Genomic DNA, 20,934 nt, shown 5'->3' on the forward strand with positions numbered 1-20,934 from the left:
CGACTGCTACGGTCGCAGGTTCGAATCCTGCCTCGGGCAGTGTGTGATGTCCTTAGGTTAGTTAGGTTTAAGTAGTTCTAAGTTCTAGGGGACTAATGACCACTGCAGTTGAGTCCCATAGTGCTCAGAGCCATTTTTTTTTAACCTTGCGAATAATAGGAACTGTCCAAGTCTGCAAAATAGCTAGTAGTTGCTGTAATCACCTTCTCGTTTGAATAAAATCTTTGTCCTCCCAGCCATTTCTTCAAATTGGGGAACAAATAGTAGTCCAAGGGAGCCAAGTCTGGAGAATAGGGGCGGATGTGAAACGAGTTGGAATCCTATTTCCATTAATCTTGCGAGCACAGCTGCTGAGGTGTGTGCTGGTGCATTGTTGTGATGGAAAATGACTTTTTTGCGGTCCAATCGCCGGTGTTTCTCTTGCAGCTCGGTTCTCAAACGGCCCAATAACGATGAATAATATGCACCTGTAATAGTTTTACTCTATTTCCTGATAGTCGACAAGGATTGTCCCTTGCGAATCCCAAAAGACAGTCGTCATAACCTTTCCGGCCGAAGGAATGGCCTTCGCCTTTTTTACTGCAGATTCTCCCTTGGTCACCCATTGTTTAGATTGTTCTTTAGTTTCAGGAGTATGATAATGTATCCATGTTTTATCCACAGTGATGAAACGATGCTTAAAGACATGCGGATTCTTCCTGAACAGCTGCAAACCATCTTTGCAACACTTCACACGATTCCGTTTTTGGTCAAGCATGAGCAAATGAGCAATCGCGGAACCCTTCTTGCGGATAGCTTTCTCATGTCCAAATGTTTAAGCAAAATATTATGTACCGGTTCATTCGAGATACCAAGAGCACTAGCAATCAGACACAACTCTTCTGTCATCCATCACCATATCACGGATTTTATCAATGATTTCCGGAGTCGTAACCTCCACAGGACGTTCAGAACGTTTAGCATCACTTGTGTCCATATGGCCACTTAAAAAATTTGTGAAGCCACTTATAAACTGGTTCTAATCGAAGGTGCAGAGTCACCTTAATGTTTATCAAGATTCTCTTTAGTCTCCTGAGGCGTTTTGCCTTTCAGAAAGTAATGTTTAATCACGACACGAAATTCTTGATTCACACGAACGCCAAACACACAGAATAGACCAATATGGCTGAAGCTTGGTGTGCGTTCTTTCCAAAGATGCTACTAACTAAACATGACCTCGATACGCACCGGTGGTGCCATCTCTCGGACTTTGCACGGTTTTTTTCAAACGCCCCTCGTATACATTTATCGCACTCAGTTTAATCGATTGAAATCTCTAAAAATTTACAGAATTTCGTATAATATATTTAAAACTGAATTCCGGTGTTTAGAGCGGCCTGAAACAATTTTGGGCAGACCGCACATGATGATGATGAAAAACCGGGACAATCCTGATTTTCTGAGACTTTCGGCCCGCTTTGAGGCCCAGTTGACATTATCCGTCGCTTGGAGCACCAAGCTGAAGGGGGCGCCAGAGGCCACACAACTGTTAGATTTCTAAACTGGAGGTGTCACAGTTAGTAGCGACCGATTCGGGTGCCAAACTCAGAAGGTCCTCTAAAGCACAAGACTGGTATACAGTGCGTATCACAACTGGCGCAGATGAAAGTTGGAAGTGTAAGACGGAAAGGGGAGGGGAGGGGGGGGATGGAGCGCCAAATGATAAGATTTTTTCTGTGGAAAATGTTCTCGAACCGGCTGTGCGTGGGACACAGTTTGAAGGTAATGGAAAAAGTAATTCATGCAGCGAACACATGGCTAAGAGTACAAAACAAAATTTTACCACTAGAGAAATAGGTAATCTTTTACAATCCTGGCATGAGTACTATGTAGAAAAGTAAAACAAATCTTGATTGATATTATCACCAAATGCCTTTTCTTAAGGAGAAATATGTTGCGTGTGAGAAAAAAAAATGGGCATTGTTCATTGAACGACCCTCGTAATTTTTTGTCCAGAAAATTGAAACAAATCTTGGCGCACATTAATTGCAGTGTGTGTGTGTGTGTGTGTGTGTGTGTGTGTGTGTGAGAGAGAGAGAGAGAGAGAGAGAGAGAGAGAGAGAGAGAGAGAGAGAATTTCTAAGGAACCAAACTGATGTCACACGAGGGAGGATTTGAAGCCGGTCGTGGTGGCCTTGCGTTTCTAGGCGCTTCACTCTGGAACCGCGCGACCACTACGGTCGGTTCAAATCCTGCCTCGGGCAGGGATGTGTATGATGGCGTGGATGTGTGTGATGTCCTTAGGTTAGTTAGACTTAAGTAGTTCTAAGTTCTGGGGGACTGATGGCCTCAGCTGTTAAGCCCATAGTGCTCAGAGCCATTTGAAACATTTTTGAAGAGTTGAACCTCCGGCGGGACTGGCTGCGCTAACGCACTCCACCTTGAGTGGCACCTCAAACCGCGCGGCCACTCCACGCGGCAATTACGTAGTAAACCACCAATATTTACAGGAACACAGATATTCAGTTTGCTAATAATCTTTTGTGGTTCTTCTTGGACACAGTTCAAGAAAATTGAGAATCCAAGTTGCTTTCGTCTGCGCTATGTGCCAGTTCCTCATTGATTCTTTTTAAATAAAGGGAAAATTTAAAAGGCGAGTAAGGGGTCTTTCAGCTACTCATGGCAGGTTCATAAAACACGAAATTAGAGGTCTTAATCAAATGCGTTGTATTTCTTCCACGTGGATATTATGTAGAAAGTGTTGTTTCGGCACTAGCATTCGAAAATACTAACAGATGTCGTTGCATAGCCTACGTTTGTGAGCCAGATCCAAAATCTTGAGCCAATTATCGTGTGACCGACAACAATGTCTGAAGTATCTTTTTTTTTTGTTTTTGTCCTGTCATCCTCAACTGGGTGTAGTATTTTGTAGATAATCTTCGGGGTATATTCTTCTATTTTCTGCTGAGTAAACCATATTATCATGCCATATGGCTGCGTATAGTCAATATTTTTTTTTTAATGCATCATCAGTGGCAAGTTTTGTAAGTGCTGCTGTACGTGTATTCCGTTTCTGCTTGCAGAGCTGTTCTACTTCCAATCTTCGGAATTTCACTAACACAGCAGATCAGCATCTGAAAACCTTTCCATTGGTGCCTTAAAGAAGAAGCAAAACGCCTGTGTCATGGTAAAGTTGGTTTTATTGAGTTGCACACAGACGGACATAAACTGAAGATTAACAATATGTCTTTAATAGTACTGCCGTTGAGCTTCTGCGCTTAGCGTTCCAAGTGAGGTCCAGTGAAATTCCGTAATCTCTGGCAGTGTAGACTGAATTTTTCAGTGAAAGATAAATAGTAAACGATTTTGTTTCTGAATAACCTGTGTTCTTGTAGCGAGTTCCATCACATGCTTTGAATTGTGTCTGTTCTTGTTTCCTGCGACCTGCATTTCGTAATGATAATTCTGTTTCCCGTGATTGTTTGTGTGGGGGAAATCGATTGTAGCATTCTGTTGGCGCTATGGCATTCTGCTTCTGCTGACGCTACGAGTTGCTCGTTTAGCACAGTGGTGTAACGCCTACAGGAATTTACACGACACGGGTGACGTCGTATATAGTCTATTCACCGAGAGCTGGGACGAAACATAAACAGCGTCACGTGAGCGACTACGCTCGTTTCCAGAGGAAGCATTCGGTGTTCACGTGATACGTAGGGGTGTGGAAAATTCTTGGCGCACGCTTTGAAGCTGGCGGCGTCCGGCTGGCTCCCGAGCTGTCACAGCAGACTGTGAGAAACCTGGGCAACAATGAACGAAATAGATTTAACAATAATGTTAAAATAATGTTAAACTGAGTTCATTCTGTCGAAGCAGATTTCTTTCATTCAGGTTGCTAACAAAACGCTCCATTCAAACACAATTAATTGTTAATTTTAATAATAATATCAGTAATAATAATGATAAAGGACGAAACAATGTTCACTCTGTCGAACTTGAACTGTTTTCATTGAGGTTTATAACAAACCGCTCCTCTCCCTACTCTATAATGCAGTCTAATTTCCACATTTGAGTTTCCCCTTTTTCTACGACGTGGAGGATGCACTTGTTCCAATCCTCTGCAGTCACTGTTCTTACTGCTTCTTCCAGCAGTACTTCCGGCATTTTGTATGTTTTGTTTTTCGCTGCAACATAGCCTATGATTCTGGCCCACACTAACTCGATGGCGTTTAATTTACAGTGGTACGGAGGAATTCTGAGAATAGTTTCCCCTGCATTCTTCGCCATGACATCTATTGCGTATTCGTTGTGCGCTGTTCTGTGATTTTTAACTATATCTTTAAGTTCTTTCTTCGAAATACCGTCTTCGAAATCAATGTTTTTAAATTTTAGCCACTCTGATATTTCGTGCTTATTGGAATTCGCATTGGGAACTTTTTCTTTTCTCCGAGAATGGTACGGCACGTTATCAAGAACAATAACTGCATTTTCCTGAAGCCGAGGAAGAACAACTTGAAACCACTTCTCGAAGTTTTCGGCGCACATCTCGTCATGATAATCTCCACTTTTCTTGGATTCGAAAGTCCACAAACATGCTTCAAAGAACCCTGCTTTGCTGCCCAATGTGTGCGATAATCAGACGTTTCCCTTTACCTGATGGGCCCTTGCTTCCAGTGGATAATCCGGACAGAAACGCTTGTTTTGAGGAATTTATAGTCATTTACCCAGACGTAATTTCGGGTATGTCCTGCGTTCACCCACGTCTCGTCCAAATAGTAAATGGGTCTGCCTTTATCTCTCAACCGTTTAATGGTTCGAAGATAACACCGCCTCCATAAAATGTCATCCCTGTCTTTTAGCATGCTATCGCGCCAACGCCGGACATATTTGAAATTCATTTATCTCAATAACTTATAAAATGTAGTTCTCCGAAAATTGCCCAGATCTGCAGCTTCGTCCACAACTTTAAGCACTTTGTCAAATGTTGGCAATTCGTTACGAAATAAAATTCGTATACTTTCCTTCGTATCGCATTTCTATCGAAGTCGTCAACACTTTTAGAAAGCTTCTGTCGTAATATTGCTTTCTTGGGAGACTTCAAAGAGTGTGTGGCCTTTTACTCACTTATCACACGATATACTGAAGAAATAAAACACCTGTAGCTGCAGCTGTTTTCGAAACAATGTCACTCATCGGTTGCTCTGGAATTAACAGTTCCGTTTTACACACATTAAGCACCATGTCCTTCTCAGAAGAACTTAATGATTTCTTCTTTGCTCGCTTCTTTGGTGGACTCAGAACTGACACATCGACCTCGCTCGTAGAATCCGTGGCTGACATAATGAGGACAGCCGTATGTGATGCTAATGAAATAAGTGAATATATAAAATAAGAAACCATGCGAGGCTATTGGATGCGCACATAAACAGTGAATGCTCAGCGTGACTACAAACACATATACTTCTCTAATAATCAACAACTAGTCTTTCAAGCGTCTTTACAGATTAACTTAAGATTTCCTGAAATTGCCGCTGTACAACACCCGCTAAGCTCACACCTGCAACTGAGACGGCCACACTAAGGGCCGCGCCTGCGAACCGCATAATGCATCCCTCATAAAGGACAAACGGTTGCACCCATCGCATTCGAACAAACTACAAAATTAAATTCGAACCTTTCTGAAAATTTTCTCGCGTACACCCATACAAAAAAAATTTAAAGGGGAAAAGTTTGTCGCCTACTATATTTCGGATGATGATTTGGTAAAAGTTATGCATTAAACGTGAGATTTTAATTTATTACTTCACTATTACTGACTATTGGGCAGAAAATTTGCAGACGTCATCAACATATAGTACTGAAGGCAATTATAAAATCTCTTTGCTGTGCGACACACAGTTTAGTTGATGTGGCGAGATAAATATAGAGTAACGCGAAAAAACATCTTTTCCTGAAAACTTAAATATTTCTGTTTTTAAGTGACAATAAATTTTAATGTAATGTAAAAAAAGGTGTCGGAAGGTAGTTCTCGGATCACTTTATCATGTTCAGGTGCCAAATTATAAAAAATACGACTTTCATTTTTTAATTTCTGACGCCCCTGCCTTGTACACCCGTCGTCGGCAGCGCTGTGGTCACGCGCCTTGCCGTGTTTACAGTACGTCTCTTGTTTCGGAGAATGGAGTATAGTATCGTTTCTTATTGTTGTACACGTGTTATTGTTGAAGTAACAACCAGTGCTGAGTTCCCGGGATTACGGTGGGGATGGATCGATTTTTGTTGTTGTTGCTTCAGAGGTAAAAAGTTACATTTTATTTTTACTGAAAGACAGAAAAATCATATGGTATTGCTATTATTAGCAAAAGCGGGAGATATTAGATTTCGGCTGTATCTGGGGCATTTGTAAATGGTATGTTAGATTTCCTTTTAGGTGTCGCGGCAGCCAAAATCACAGCCTGTTTGAAACATGAATGCTAAGAGCCAGGGAAATAAATAAATAAATAAATAAATAAATGCTATCAGAGTCTGAAATCATTTGGGGAAGGCATTGCTTTCATTGTTAGGCAGTTACATCGTAATGTTTTTGTTCACTTCCATTGTCGGTGTTGAAGAGGTTGAGGCAAAGTGTGGAAACGAAAGTGCGTGTGCTGAAAATATGCCATTATGAGTGGGTGTACTTCCGTAAACGTATTCCTGGCTACAGACAGCAAAAGTAAGGAGAGGAAACCAGAGGAATATGATAGTGATACTCTGATATCGATTTGGAACTTGTTCTAAACCGGATTCATCTGCAAGGTACGTCTTTTAACCTTAACGCTAGATATTATATAAGAACCCGAATTATTTGCTTACTACAAGATATGTGTTAAAAGTATGTTACAATTTATTACAGCAATAATTCATAAACATTTGACGTTTCACCCAGAGTACCATTTAAATTTTTGCCATAAAATCAGCGGTGTTTATAACGTTTATTATTGCTTATTAATTAGTGTTACTCAATGTTATTTCTTTACAAATTATTCTTTCTCACAAACAATATTAACGCGTATCAGGACAAAGGGCCGATGCGATATCGACAGGCTGCTGTTTCTTCTGCTGTCTATTGCAACCGCTAACGAGCCTCTGTGCGTAGCTGTCATAGCATTCTAATCGCTCATCAACGGCCGTAGACTGCTTACAACTTTGAACTCGAATTATTCTTGTTATGTCAGAACACCGATATCTTACGTCTAATGAGCACCAAGAAAATGTTCATATTTTATGCAAGCTGGATCTTGTAGAGCCCTTTGGCTGTTGTTCAGTTAATACAGTCGAGGGAGAACACAACTAGCCACAGATACTTAAAAAAACAAAAAAAGTTTATTTCTTTGTCACTACCAATTCTGCTCCACTCGTAATAAAACGAATGTACCCATTTGAAGATAGGCCACCGTGGCCCGAAACCGGCAGTACCAGTGGAATACACCTTTTTGAAAGGAAAGCGCTAATTGGTTATTTTATAGAGTGCTCGGTGTTCCAGATGAAAACTATCGGGACCAACGAAGCTTCTTTAGTGCGGCTGCCGCGACCGTTTACGTAGCAGTAAAGCCCGTTTTACAGATAAAATCGGCTGCTCGAAGTGCGTGCGCCTTTCGTGCCTGCATGTAAATCAGAAGCCAGTCACGACGCGAGTGTATGTATGAAGTCAATGGTCTATTGATTGTACTGAGTGTGGAGTTCTAAATTTTCAAGTATGGTGCACACGTGGGACTGTGGCGGCGCCTGCTAACATCGGAAGTTATATAAACTATTCTGGTCGAGCTCACTCGTATTACAGAAATTAATTTCGTGCTTCCGTGGCTTCTTAATCTTTATGATGTTGTTGGCTTTGTTTCTGTCGCACATTGAAATGTTCCTGCTAGTGTTCACCTACAAGAGAGACGAAATACGTAAAAGCAAAAAAGTATATACGTTTTACAGAGAGAAAACACCTATACTATGCAAGAACAAGAATGTATAAAGATGAATGTGTTTTAATAAAATTATTTTACCAGTGGAAAAAGTTAGATTTTTGACAATAAAAAATATATTCGTTGTTATTTAGCTCTTAGCAAGGAGACAGGTTATAAAGGATAAAGTAAAAAGGCACTATTTACTGCCTTCTACATATTGTCTGGTGAGTGTGCAAGTACATATTTTCTTGATCAAATAAATGCATATATTATGAAATATTTGAATGACACTTTTGCTATTCTTTCAGTTCTCAGGTGTGTAGAGAATTTAGCACACGACTATTGACAAGATCTTCCAGTATGACTACTGCTTTGGTCATTAATCAAAAAGTGCTTCATTACCTCACTTTCGCCATTCAGATGCCAAACTGCACAGCAGACAGCTCTCACAACACTTGCAATTTTGACAGTTAAGTGTAAACGAAAATGTGACCACTCGAAAGAGACGGTAATAGAATGCCAGGGGCGCTGCAGTAGACGAACTTGTCTCGAGTAGTCAGTTGAGGCAAGAAAGTCGATTGCGTAAAATGAGCTTTGCGCCAGCCTCGCTAGGAGCTTTTCAGTTCAGCAAATATTTCAGATGGAACCACACTTAATGTCTGTATCGTTTTAGTGCTACTGCGCCTCTTAACTAGATGCTGTATCTGAGCGAGACCTCTGTGTTCCAATTTATGACTGCCGGTGGCTGGGCTGTTTTTTTGTGATTGTTCTCTGCCCTTGATGGGGACAGGCTGATACTGAATAGCACAAGTACTTATTTAAGTATTTATTTAAAGCTGATGGCGCGCGGGGGGGGGGGGGGGGTGTATTACACGTACACACCGTCGGCGGGTATATAAATTATTACAACTACAACTCTGTGACAGGTAGAATGGCCATGACCACTGGAGCGCTTTAGTGTTGCTCGTGTTCAGCGTTTTACCAGGCCTGGTAAGGTATACATAGGCCGTGAAGAGCATCAGATATTGAGTTATCACTGTTGAAGACACAGAGATGTCGCGTACTGGTTTGAGACAGCGTTATCAGCACCTGACAGAGTTTGATATTGACCTGATTAGGGGTTTCCATTGGTCGGCTGCTCGGACCGCGCGGTATTGAGGTTTGTGATGCGTTCAGTTGCGACAGTATTGTGGTGCCATTTTCCAACAAGAAATACTCGCCTACGCATGGCACATATGTCTATGATCTGTTTGTGTGATGTTGAGATGCTCCCATGGCCATCAGCACCCTAGATCTGCCCCTGATAGAACACGTGTGAGATAATTTCGGACGTAAACTCTGTCCCAGTGCCAGTATCCGGGATATTAAGAACAATTTACATCAGTTGTGGGACAGCTCGCCACAGAAGAGGATGCGAAAGCTTTGACACCCTTCCAAAATGAATCTGTGCTCGCATCCAGGCCAGATAACGTATGCTCATACTGCTAAGTTCTTTGTAAATTTTATTCGGTTTTGTAATCACGGCAGGAACATCGGATCTCACCTCAAGAGTTTGAACGAGGTCTGCGGTGTCGAGTAGTCAGTTGAGGCAAGAGCACTCTGACTGCAAAATTATAAAGCGGAATGGTGATTCGACCTGTAGTGGTGCCACTCATGAACAACCATTCCAGAGGATGTTTTCCAATAGGATAAAGCTCGAGCACATGCCACGTTGTAACCCAACATGCTCTACGTTGTCGACATGTTACCCTGGTCTGTTCGATTACCAGATCTCACTCCAGTCGAGCAGATGTGAGAGGTCATTAGACGACCTTTCCAGCGTCATTCACGAACAGCATTAACCGTCCCAGTATTGCCCAACCAAGCGCAAAAGGGCATGGAACTCCATCCCACAAACTGAAATCCGGCACCTGTACAACACAATGCATGCATACTTGCATTCAACAGCCCGGGCGTTACGCCTGTTATTAATGTACCAGCATTTCACATTTCCAGTGATTGATCTCTCGCGCATACATTAACCTGTGCTCTTGTAGTATTAATCACTTAAATATGTTACCTAGTCATATGTATTACCAAAATTACAGTACTCTATATTAATTAACTTTTGGTGTTTGCAGTTATTTCTGTCAGTATGTAAAGGGCTGATAGTATGGGCCATACCGGATGTAACTAACGTGAAGCCTGAGGGAGGAAAGTGAAATCAATAGGCTCAGCATTGTTGGTTCCTCAAATTGGGGAATGTAATTCCAGACATGGATGGAAAAACTTGTCCGTGTTGGCTACAGTTAAATTTTTTTTCCCCAGAATGTATTTAACTCTACAGTGGAGTGTGCCGTGATCTGAACTTCCTATCAGATTAAAATTGTGCTCTGGATCGGGACTCGAATCTGGGACCTGTGTGTTTCACGGACTAGTGCTCTACCAACTGAGTTACCCAAGCATGATTCGTGACCCGCACTCACAATTTTACTTCCGTCGATAATTTTAAAATGCCAGGAAGTTTCAAATCAGTCCACAATATCCTTTCTTCCAAGAGTGCTTGTACCGCAACGTACGAGAGAGATGTGCGAGGGCGGGCCGTGAGTCGTGCTTGGATAGCTCAGTCGGTAGAGCAGTAGTTCGCGAAATGCAAAGGACCCAGGTTCGAGACCTGATCCAGAACACAGTTTTTATTTGCCACGAAATTTCGGTTACGATCCTATTGGCAGAATGTATTTCCTGTCGACACATCATGGCATACTTAATGAAAAAAAAAAGTTCCCTCTTGAAGTTACCGAACAGTCCCGAGGTACGTTCTATTGGATATCAAGCCAAATAAACTGTATGTACGATCCTTTCTGTCCAGCATACGCTATTGGGTCACGAAGACGTAGACGATCTGTACTGATATATTATCACCATTGAGTTACGGAGTGCTACTCAGTATGGCAGCAGGTTATTACCAGAATTGCTTTTGTAGCCTCCTGGGGACAATTTCAGTGCTGTAGGATGCATTTCGGCCATGCATCTTACTACAGGAGGTTTGCGCCTTACTTCGCTTTTGCTGACTAAACCAGTGAAATTTCACTAGCAACCCAGTGTGACGACGCCCTAATACATTTTGAAACAGTTGGAGACTGCTTCCTACTCTAATGACGCCAATTATACAGTGTCTAATGCCAGAAAATGCATCGGTGAAAGCTTGCTAAGCTGGGTAATAGATGGAAACGAGCATCTGATACCTTCGCATTTGAACAGAGCTGAGCAAAATGAAACACCGTAAAAGGAAAAACAAAGCTTATCTTCGGTTACATACCTGCGGCGTTATTTGGATAGCATCTGCGAGGTATTACCTATAGTGTCGCAGTCAAATTTTTATTTGACCCAAAATGTTCGTCCCGTCTCCCTAATGCCTGGTGTTTCAATTTAGTCTGATTATGCAGAAAATACATTGACCTGGAATATTCACACGCCAGCACTAAAGGAATGAACAGCATATTATTCCCGATCGAACAAGCTGATGTTTAGTATAGGTAAAAACTGTTTGTGTCTCAAGCCAGTAGGTAGGAATTTCCCACATGCGCGCAGAGGGCATCGTATTGCAGTAGCCCGCTAAGACAAACACATGAGCCCGCAGGGGCTGAGCATTGAGGTCGAAAGGCTATATACTGCTTACCTACTATTGATGGAAGCACCATAAGCAAATTGTCGGACATTGTGCAGTCTGTAGACAATGCACGCAGCGTGAGGAATGAGGTTGTCAGCCAGAAGTCCATTCGTTCGTTACAGAGGAAATAATTGGGTATTTGTGCATCATTTGCCCGAACACCTGCAAATGATTACTTACCAAACACTATGAAATGCTAAATTGAAGGTCGTTTCACTAACAGTTCTATGAATTATCATGAAACATGAGCCAATTTAGACTTACATTTGCCAAGGAAAAACAAACAAAAGCTCAAAATAGCATTTTCCTTCAGGGGAAAAAATTGTATTATAAACTGCCAGAGGAGCTAAAAAAGATTACTGAAATACATTTCTTTGAAAATGCAGTTAAAACATAATTAGTACGTAACGCATACTACACGATTTAAAGTTACTAAGAAGACTCAGTAGTTGTTAATAATGAAAGGAGACAACTATGTGTGCAACACCCCCGTCACATTACAATACATAATCACAATGTAATTCTTTTACAAGAATATCATGTGCCAAATCTATAGAATTCTGACTCAGTTTTTCAGGCGGATTGAAAGGACGACATGAAGATTGGAATGGCGCATTGCTGAATGGTTGCTATACATACTCCACTGTCTGTCCCTTTTTTTCGCAGCTGCTGTTTTAAAGGATGATAGGTAAACTGACCTCGTCCGGTTATCGAAAATGAAGCTCCGGTGCGAAGGCCCACCAATGTGTACTGTGCCTGAATAAACAACTTACCACAAGTGAGGAGTATTGTCAAACAAAAGTGCCAATCTACATTTATAGCCCAGCTAAGGAAGACCAAAAAAAAAAAAAAAAAAAAAAAAAAAGGTCGAATAGGGGAAAAATCTAGTTGCAAATTTTTGTACGTTTATGAAAGAGGGTGAGGAGGGATGGGGGGAGTGCCATGAACAACATACGGTATTAAGACTCATGACTTGTTGGGAGGGAGCGTGGCGATTCGGAGGGGGAAGGCGTTTAAAGGTCAATTTTTATCTTATTTATGGATTCTTCTGTTATGCTTCGTGGAACTATTCTGTATTAAGGTTGAATGACAGGTACACTGTTTTTGTTCTACTGATTTTTGAAGATGACCCAGTAAGCCAAAAACTAGTTCGAAATAAACAAAAATTCGACAGAACAAAAACAGTGTACTTTTCGCTTTTTGTGTTTTTCGTGAGCGACCCGAATATCCCGGATTCTAGCGAAACTGTTTCCCAGTACTAAATTAAATTATGTTAAATTTCCTTTTAAAAAAGCCCTGCTCATTTTTTTGTCTAGGACTAATAGGCGACGAAAAAATCGCAATTATTTAAAATTGTGTTTTGATGGTGCAAAATTAAATGTGTATTGTTAAATGAAGTGGGTTACGGACAAATATTAAAAGCGTGTACCAAGCCCAAGTGCAGTGGAGGTATTAAGTGGTACATTGTGTTCTGCGGGTGCGACAAACTGGAGAAAGTAGCTGTGGAGGGGGGCGAGGGATGGTCGGTAGACGCGTGAGGGAAGACAAGTCGCCGGACTGTGGGTCTGCGGACTGAAGAACGAGCAGGCGAATCCCACTGTCTCTACCTCCACTTCATGCATCACCAAAAGCCACTACAGGGTTTTTCACAAAGCTATTCCATAGTATGCCTTATAAATCAGTCGTGATTAAGTGCCCAGACACGCCCGGCTGTTTTTATCTTCCACAAAATGCATTAACACGAGATGTAATACAGATATTAGTTACCAAATTACAAATGCAAGAAAAAACAGAATCTACTTAAATCTCTGCACACTGATGACATCATGGTGTTAACCCATGTGGCAGTGTTTTACTCAATTAATGGTGAATTAATGAATGAATGAACTGAAAATTACTGCACTTCTCTCTCCATTAACTGTGTTGTTGGTTGACTGAATAAATATCTTACATTCAGGATTTGCTACCAATTGCAGAACGGACTACACTGCGTTGAGCCACTTACCACACATCCACAATATATCTTGCAACGTCGGCGTCAATATGTATTACGGAATAGGATGTTCATATTCAAATGTAGAAGAGCAATGTAATGCATCGCTTGACTTTTGTTGAAATATCTGAAGCTCCTAGGTGACATAATTCTATTACAGAGAAGGCCAGTTTAACATATGGGTCTCTTCAGATGTTGGAAGAGTCGACTTGTGTCAATAGACAGGAAATGCAAGGGAGTATATAATGGCCGTAAACGGAAAAGCAGAACAACACTGCAGCTGCCATACATGACGACTATGAATTAATTTACCCTCTAGCAGTATAGAACAGTGCAGAAGTAGATTCTGTTCATACAGGTTTTTTGCAAAAAAGAAAGAAGCAGCAGCTCCTAAGAAATGGCACTTTTTCCTCAGTAATTCGCTTCAAGTGCATTTTAGGGAAAATATGCCAATATTAATTTTAAAGATCGTTAAGTTTCCTGCAAGTAACACGTTGGAAAATTCGGAACAGCCACTGAGACACAAGGCTGTAAAAAGTCTGCAAAAATATCAAGGAATTGGAAAAAGTTGGGTGTGTCAGTGGTTTCACATTAGTACTTCTTTTTAGTGCAGTTTTGCGCAGATTGTTGTAAAGGATTTAATTTCCTCCAAGGTCCATGCAAAATATTTGTATTTAGCCCGTATAAATGCTCAGAAATTTTGCATTAACAATTTTAGTAGCAGTAGACTCGGAATGAAAATAGTATTCCTGATTATAATATCATCTTTAAGACATTATGTATGCAATATACACGTAGTTCGTGAAATTCGTGCAGTTTCTGGGGAATACGTATTTCTGAAAGAAAAATAAACAAAAATTTTCAACAATTCTACATATTATTATATTTCAGCAAACTACAATTTTATTTTAATGACATACACTGTTCTAGCTTAAGTAATTCGTCAGTTTCTGTTATTTTGACTCAGATGTGGTTGATGTGTACAATTCATCACTTCAACCAAATCATGTTTCAAAATTCCTATCCTAATAGATGAAAGTGAATCCTATGGCTACTTGCTCAGCGGTGCCCTCATTTCATGCTAGTAGGTACCAAGTCAGTTCCTTCACGTAGAGTGGAAATGCGCTGAAGTATTTCTTGTGTCCATTATACCCTCGTACACTGACAGTATGCAGAATTTATTCTTTTATGAACAGTTTTCCGCACAAAAACTATCGTTTACGACTATCCAAAGAGAGGTTTTTTTCTGTTTCTCCTCAAAATCCCTAGGTACTTGGTTGCCACAGAGAAAGCAGTAATTTTTGAAACGGAAGACATGTTCACTCAACGATCTAAGGGACGGAACACGTGTAGATTGGAAAGCCCCTCTTCGAAGGTAAGCTGCTATCAGCTTGTCATTATTATATCTCATTTGGTATGAAGAATGAACCTGGACTTCGTTCACTCTATTCAGAAAATCAGAATATGCTGTAAGTTTACGCTTTGCTCTCGACTCACGTAATCTGTTTATACTTCCCTCTTTCACTAACGGTGCTTCACCTTCCTTCAGACTTGGTTAAAGACAGCACACAGCCCGGGGTGTATCTGACATTTCGAACGTGCAAGCATGTATTATAAAACCGCACAAAGCGTGCTCAAAGCATTTAAGTCGTAAATAACGAAAACTAGTAAAATACAAAGGACTGTCCTGTAAAAGGGGGAGTGCTGGAGTTGGATGGAGTAAGGAAAGAAGGGGAAGTCATGTCAACAGTGAGTCAACAATGGAAAATAAATAATACCTGTTTTTAAACCGTATTTTTCGTAAATATAGTTATATGTAAAAGTGTTGAAAATGTTTCTCTTTTCAAAAATACCTAGTCCTAGAAATTACACGAATCTGTTGAACTACATGCACATATCACGTGCGCAATGGAAAAAATAGTACATTCAGGAATACTGTTTTCGGTTTCGAGTCCACTTTCACTAAAATTGTCAATGCAACATTTGTTCGATATGTATAGGGAGTCATTAACAAATATTTTGCATGAATCTTTAAGGAAACTAAATCCTTTGAAAAACTGCTTATTATGTGTTGTGCTAAAAACTACACTGAGAAAAGTTATTAAGGCGAAACCACTGATATATCTGACTTTCTGCGATTTCTTGGCGTTTTTGCAGATTTTTACAGGCTTGTATCTTAGTAGCTGTTCTGAATTTTTCAATATGTTATGAAAATTGTAGAAAGTTTAACGCTCCTAACATTAACTCTTGCAATATTTTTGCTTAAAATGTACTTGAAGCGAGTTACTGGGGAGAACTAAAGAAGTGCTGTTTCTGAAGATACGGATATCGCACAAGGTGGAAAAGTCTAAAACTTTAATTTTTCACGAGAGGGTTAATACATACAACTTAAATGAGAATCAAAACTACTCCACCTTTTGCAACCCAACCTCCCTTTTAGAGTTATAAGGCGCACTAAGAAGTTTCGGTATAACTTTGTGAAACACCCTGTCGTTACTTTACGTGACCTTGGGGGGGGGGGGGGGGGGGCGGCTTGTCTGCTCGTTCTTCAGTTGGCAGACACACAAGGAGGAAAATGCGTGAACAGAGTCACGGCCAGCCCATATACATTCCCTCGCGCTTCTACCCTCCCCCTCCCTCCAGCTCGATACACCTATAGAACATAATTTTGTGCGGTTCTACTGCACTTGGGTGGAGTACACATTTACATCAGTTTTGTACCATTAAATAATGTACTCTCTTTCCATGCATGCAACACAGAAACCATTAGTCCTAGAGGGGAAAAACTAGTAGAAGCTTTTTATAGGAAATTTAATGCAGTTATTATTTTTAACTACTGGGGAAACATTTTCGCTAGAAGCTACTGTTTTCGAGTTATTCAAGAAAAACATAAAAAGTGACCTTTAAACGCCGCTCTGTCCGCATCAGACCTCTCTGCTAAGGATTTTTAGTACGTCGACATTTCCTCCTTCCATTGTACAAAATTTGCGGCTACACGAATTTTCCTTAGTTGACTGGACTCTTATTGGTTGCTTAATATGCAGGCTATTCAGGTACAGATGTGTAGTGCGTGGCAGTGCTCCACTTGTAAGCCCACCGTAGCGTGCGCTGTTGCTGCCTCCCCTACCTGCTGCCACCTTGGCAGGTCTTCAGTTAGGTTTGCCAGGTAAAAGCACTATGGCATCAATAGCGAGAATTTCTGGTGAGATAACGGTAATTGTAGTGCTGTGCATATAAATGTTAAAGCCGATTCCACAACGGACGCGCCGCACCGCACAAAGGAACGGCTCAGAGTAGCGCAGAACGGCGCAGACAGGGCGAAACTGCAGAATGAAGTACAGTGTTTGTAGGTGTGCAGCAGTGTTCGGTGTGAGCGGGAGTCAATAAAAATGGAAAACGCCGTCCAGGCAGAGCGCACACAAACGTACCGTTTCTTGCTGAATCGTCACGGCGCGGAACTTGTTCGTTGCTGCGCAGCGCAGTGCGGTTTGACGTCCACACCGGCTGCGCTGCGCCAAACCTCGTTCCTTGGTTTGCGCGGCCGACGTGGACGCGGCTTATATATACTGACGAAAAAAAAAAAAAAACTGCAACACCAAAAAATTATTAATGTAGAGTAATAAAATATGAAATGCTGACACATTAGTAACAGGTGTAACCGCCAGAAATGTTGAGTGCAAGCATGAAAACGTTCATGCATTGTGTTGTAAAAGTGCCGAATGTTAGTTTGCCAGATGGAGTTGCATGCCCATTTCACGTAGTCGGTTAATAAAGGGACTGTTAATGCTGTTTGTGGATGACGCTGGAGTAGTCGTCCAATGACCTCCCACATGTGCTCGGTTGGAGACAGATCGGTGATTGAGCAGGTCGAGGCAACATATTGATACTCTGTCGAGCATGTTGGATTATAGCTCGGTATGTGCTTGAGCATTATCCAGTTGGAAAACACCCCCTCACCCATAATGCTGTTCGTAATGGTAGTACAAGAATTCGAATCACCAAACTGATGTACAGTTTTGCAGTCAGGATGCGTGAGGTAAGCTAACCATGACAATGGCCCCACTGTCATACGAAATGCCCCCCCCCCCCAGACCGTGGTCCAGTGTGTCTATCATGCAGGCTGATTAGTCACATGCCCTCAACTGGCCGCCCCCTAACCAACATATGACCATCACTGGCACCAAGGCAGAACCAGCTTTCATTAGAAAACACAACAGACCTCCATCCTGCCCTGCTGACGAGCTCTCACTTGACACTATTGTAAGTTGTAAATGGTGGTGGCTTGGGGTCAGTGGAATACACGCTACAGAGCATCTGTCTCTGTGCTATCCTGGAGGTAACAGACTTGTAACAGTTTGTTGTACCACTGTGGTGCCAACTGCTGCTCAGATTGCTGCTGCAGATTTACAGTGCGCCAGAGCCATATGCTGAACGTGATAGTCGTCTGTCATGGTAGTGCAACATGGCTCTCCGCAGCATGGTGTACTTTGCGACCTGTACATTCCTGTGATCACTGCTGCCAGTGAGCATGTGCAGTGGTTGCATTCCTGCCACGTCTTTCTGCAATATTGAAGAAACAACATCCAGCTTCTCGTAGCCCTGTTAAACAACCTCATTCAAACACAGTAAGCTGTTGATAATGGCGTCTTTGTCGTCTTAAAGGCATTCTTGACTGACATCAACTTACTACGTCCAATCTCAAATGTAACTAGTGCTTATGACCATTACAACATTTAATTTAAACAAAGCTGATTTTCATTCTCATAGTGATGCTACTAGCGCCACTCTTATGCGGCTGACGTAAAATTTGAACAGCATCATCTTTCAGATTTAGGGACTTTCCTACGAACTTTGATTTGTCATGCAAATCCTTCTTGATGCTGCGATTTTTTTCTGTTATTAAAATCAGTGGTTCACCTATTTAAGCTATAAATAAGAAAATCTATGCCTCTGTTGCACTTAAATTAGTTCACAATAAGGAAAGAGTGTTATTCTATCCATCAAATGACTTAGATCCTGGTTTCATTGCTGAGCATGGCATAGGTGACGAACATATCAGACATCTTACATAAACATATAGGCTCTCGAGTATATTTCATAGAAGGTTCTATGTAGATATGTACAGTCCTTTCCCTCACTCACGCTTGTCCCACGGCTACCAGTAAGCATTATTTTCAGCCATTAGCCATTGTTTGTCTTTTATGTTCCTGCAGTTCCTTTTATTTTCTATGTACAGCAACAGTGAGGAGGACGAAAATTCTGCTGTAACATTCATGAAGACATCGTTGTAAGCAAAGAAATACGAGAGTGAGGCAAATGAAAACCTTAAATATTTAAAAAAAATATTATTTATTGTGCAGAAGTGGTACAAAGCTGTATCATTTATCAATGTAATCTCCCCCGCGTTCAATGCAAGTCCTCCAGCACTTACAAAGTGCATAAATTCCTTAAGAAAAAAATTCTGTTGCTAGTCCACGAAACCACTCGTGCACCACGTGGCATACCTCCTCATCAGAACAGAACTTCTTTCCTCCCATTGCGTCTTTGAGTGGTCCAAACGTATGGAAATCACTTGGGGGCAAGGTCTGGTGAGTATGGTGGATGAGGAAGACACTCAAAATGCAGGTCTGTGATTGTTGCAACTGTTGTACAGGCAGTGTGGGGCCTTGCATTGTTACGTTGCAAAAGGACAGCTGCTGACAGCAATCCACGTCGCTTTTATTTGATTGCAGGCCGAAGATGATTTTTTAGGAGGTCTGTGTATGATGTACTGGTGACAGTGGTCCCTCTCGCATGTAATGCTGCAAAATGACACCTTTTTCGTCCCAAAAGAGTGTCTGCAGAACCTTCCCTGCTGATGGTTCTGTTCGAAATTTCTTTGGTTTTGGTGAAGAGGAATGGCGCCATTCCTTGCTCGCTCTCTTCGTTTCCGGTTGGTGGAAGTGAACCCAGGTTTCTTCCCCAGTAACGATTCTTACAAGGAAGCCATCACCTTCTCGTTCAAGGCGCCGAAGAGGTTCTTCTCAAGCATCAACACGTAGTTCTCTCATTCCAGGAGTCAGCTGCCATGGCACTATGCAAAAACCGAATGACAGAATGTTCTTCCCTGGTGAAAGTAACAAGTGGGGCGGCCATCTTTATACTGATACTGCGACGGTATGTGTGCATCTGCACTATGCTGCCACCTACAGGCCATTCTGCCCGCTGTTTGTAGCACACTTACCAACTTACAGGATAACAGTGTGAAATTTCGATTTGTTACTACAAATTTAATGTTTTCATTTGACTCACCCTCGTACATGAGGAAACTCTCTCACTGGTGCTGTTTCAGCTCAATAAAATAAAACATGTACTATTATCCTTGGAAGAAAAAAAAAACATGTTTGTGCAGTCCCATGCACAGTAACGCAATTAACAAAATATTGATACAACGGCTTCAGGCACCAAGTATATATAAATGGAGAATTTGACCAATATTACTTCAGAGTATCAGTGCACTGAAGAATTGAGACTATATAATATATTTACGTTACTTGAACTTCTACAAGTCAGCCACAGCTTTAGTAAAATGCACTTGTGAAATTATGTTTAGAGTCATGCATACTGTTCCGTTCAGCACACATCACACTACTCAATGCAGTATTTCTGCCACATGCATTCTTAACTGCTGACAGTACTCACTCCATATGGGTTCAGACTAAATACTTCGTGCACAGATTTTTTAAAACAGTTCTGTAAATTGGGCCTGACATGTACTTCTAGTTACTTCCACTTTCTGTCTCCCCCAAAAAAATCCCTTAGCTCAGAATTAGTGTATGTAGGAATAGTATGTCTACATCTACATCTATACTCCGCAAGCCACCTGACGGTGTGTGGCGGAGGGTACCCTGAGTACCTCTATTGGTTCTCCCTTCTATTCCAGTCTCGTATTGTACGTGGAAAGAAGGATTGTCGGTATGCTTCTGTGTGGGCTCTAATCTCTCTGATTTTAACCTCATGGTCTCTTCGCGAGATATACGTAGGAGGGAGCAATATACTGCTTGACTCTTCTGTGAAGGTATGTTCTCAAAACCTTAACAAAAGCCTGTACCGAGCTACTGAGCGTCTCTCCTGCAGAGTTTTCCACTGGAGTTTATCTATCATCTCCGTAACGCTTTCGCGATTACTAAATGATCCTGTAACGAAGCGCGCTGCTCTCCGTTGGATCTTCTCTCTCTCTTTTATCAACCCTATCTGGTGCGGATCCCACACTGCTGAACAGTATTCAAGCAGTGGGCGAACAAGCGTACTTTAACCTACTTCCTTTGTTGTCGGATTGCATTCTTCCAATGAATCTCAGTCTGGCATCTGCTTTACCGACGATCAACTTTATATGATCATTC

General features: G+C 41.5%; 1 protein-coding gene across 7 annotated transcripts in view; it reads left to right on the forward strand.

Annotated features, from left to right (window-relative positions):
* Positions 1-20,934, forward strand: part of LOC126266816 (uncharacterized) — a 342,237-nt gene that overhangs the window by 116,389 nt on the left and 204,914 nt on the right. The gene's annotated exons all lie outside the window — the stretch shown is intronic.

Source organism: Schistocerca gregaria, chromosome 1 (assembly GCF_023897955.1).
Source record: "Schistocerca gregaria isolate iqSchGreg1 chromosome 1, iqSchGreg1.2, whole genome shotgun sequence".
Taxonomy (NCBI): domain Eukaryota; kingdom Metazoa; phylum Arthropoda; class Insecta; order Orthoptera; family Acrididae; genus Schistocerca; species Schistocerca gregaria.